The following is a 2,534-nucleotide window of genomic DNA, read 5'->3' as shown; positions in this document are numbered from 1 at the left end:
GGCCCGGTACTGGAAGCAGGACGCGGGCCAGGACGCTCCCAGGGCGAGGCTCCGGCGCGGGACGGCGGCCCTGCTAAATAAGGAACGCCTGGAGCCGCGGTTGGCACGGCCCCGGGGAGCCGAAAAACCCCGGGTCTGGAGACAGACGTCCCACCCGGGGGCTCTGCAGACGCCAGCGGGGGCGGGGCGCGGAGGCCGCGCTCAGCTGAGAGGACAAACAGTCGCTAATTGGAGGGGAATTGGGATGCGGCCTGGGGCTGCGGGATACCCTGGGAGGTGGGGATGGCTGTCGGGGGCGGTAGGGAAGACTTTCAGGAGGTGTCTGGACAAGGATTTGATGGATGTGCAAGAATTGGCCTGATGCTTAGGAAGGGGCGATGAGGTGGGTCCAGGAGAAGGGGGCGTGAACGTTGTGAGCAAAGACCGTGAGGCTGGAGGCTGGCCGCGGGAGGTGGGCTCGCGGGTGGGCTGGAGTCATGAAGGGCCTCAGGCGCTCTGCTGCTGAGAACAGGGGCGAGGGAGGATTGCTGTGAGGGATTAAAGCCTTGTCATGTTCGCTTTCTGGACATAAAAGCAACAGGTGGCCTTCATGGAGACGCTGCCCATAGCCAGGTCTGTGCCAGGCTCCTGTTGGGGGTCGTCATGCGGAATCCTGACCCTGACCCTCTGAGGCATAGGGACTGTGGAGATTTGCATTTCACAGATGGGGAGACAGGTTTGGAGAGGTGACACGACCTGTCCCAGGTATCTCAGTCGGGACAGGATCTGTCCCAGGCATTACAGTCAGGGCAGGACCTGTCCCAGGTATCACAGCCGGGATGTGCATAGCAGGGGTATGGAACTGAGGTGCTCAGGATCCAGAGTTGGGTTGAAAAGGGCACAGGGGACTAAGATAAGCAGACAGTTGTCACCAACGCTGGGGAGAGTCTCGGGGCCAGTCTGATGCCTTGTATTTCCCAGGCTCCAGGCTGCTCCCTAGGACGCTGTGTCTCCCTGGGTGCATGCTGGATCTCTGGGGAACGTGGCACATCCCCAGACTTGCTGAACATTGGGTGGGTCCTGGCATTTGGTTTTGTAATGTTTCTGGGTCACTCCTGCCTGTAGCCACCCTTCTTTAGGGTAAGCCGTGTGTCCTTGGGGCTTTGCTGGTTGGTCTCGAGGGTGGGAGAAGAATGGATTCTCCTGGACCGGTAGAGCTCGTACCCCTCTGGGCCACACTGCTCCTGCGCTCAGTGACTGCTGAAGCGTGTGTCTTGCGGCCGTCTCTGTGGAGATGGCTTCCTCCTGCCTGGCAGCAGCGCCCACAGAATTGCATCAGACCTACCCACCCGTTGTTTCTGATGCTGTAGCCAAGGGCTCCTCTGTCTGCCAGTCTGGTCACTGGGGGCTCTGTCCAGGTCCTGCACCTGGGGTTCCTGCTTCCCAGCACCTGGTGGTGTCCATGTGAGCAGCCCCTCAGGAGCTGTCCAGGAGAGAAGGGCGCTGGTGGCGGCTGACCGGAGAACAAGGCCCGGGCTCTCCAGGCCCTCAGCACAGCAGTGGAGCCCCCACCCTTGCCCCTGCCTTGTGGTGTTCCCTTAAGCTCTGATCCTGGGGTTTGGAGGAGGGGGACCCTGGGAGTTGGTGGCCTGTCCCTGCCTGAGCTGGCAAGATTCCAATTGCCAGGCCCCTCAACTGTGCAACAGGGTACAGGGTGACCTCATGTGGGCAGGTGGGTGCTGTTCTGTACACACCTGGAGCTGCCGCTGGGAGAGTTCTGGAAGGTGGGGCGAGGGGACCCATGGGACACTGGGGCCTTGGGAAGGATGTTAAGGCCCTGGCTGGCCCCTGAGGCCACCCTCTGTGCTGTGGAGGCTGCCCAGCCATTTTGCTGTCTATCCTGCAATCTCCTCCTCAGGGAGATGACTGGGTTTTCCCCAGGGGAGAGGGGCCGAGCTGGGGAGGTCGAGGACACAGATCACAGCTGCTGGCGGGTGTTTAAGGGCCCAGGAGTGTTGCTGTCTGGGTGTCCCCAGCAGCCTTCCTAGGGGGCTCATGCAGGTGCCTCTCTACTTGTGGCTCCTCGGCTGCTGAAGCTCAACAGGGACAGCTGTGTCCAGTCCCCGATGGAGGACAGCCAGGGCTTCTGAGGCCACAGGCTTCCTTGGGTTAATGATGATGCTGAGAGGTGGCAGCTTTTGGAAAAGATGGCGCACTGCAAAATGTGCTGCTCCGCGTGGCTGGAAGCTTCGTGGGGAGACGTGGGCAGAGCTGTGACTGACTCATGGACCACCCACCCCAGAGCGTGCCCTGTCCTCCTTGCCCCTACCCTTCTCCCTCCTGACACATGTTTTGAACTAAATTCCTTTTCTTTATCTGCAAGCGTTTTGGAGGGCATGGCAATACCGCAGACCCACCTAACACAACAAACAATTCCTTAATGCCACCAAAGGCCTGGTGTGTTCAGATTTTTGGTTTAATAGTTGGAATCAGGAGCCAAATAAGGTCCACACAGTGCAGTTAGTTGATGTCTTCTTTTTTTTTTTTTTTTTTTT

The sequence above is a fragment of the Mandrillus leucophaeus genome, unplaced genomic scaffold (assembly GCF_000951045.1).
Source record: "Mandrillus leucophaeus isolate KB7577 unplaced genomic scaffold, Mleu.le_1.0 Scaffold78, whole genome shotgun sequence".
NCBI lineage: Eukaryota > Metazoa > Chordata > Mammalia > Primates > Cercopithecidae > Mandrillus > Mandrillus leucophaeus.
The sequence above is the reverse complement of the archived record's forward strand: the minus strand, read 5'-3'. Positions refer to the sequence as shown.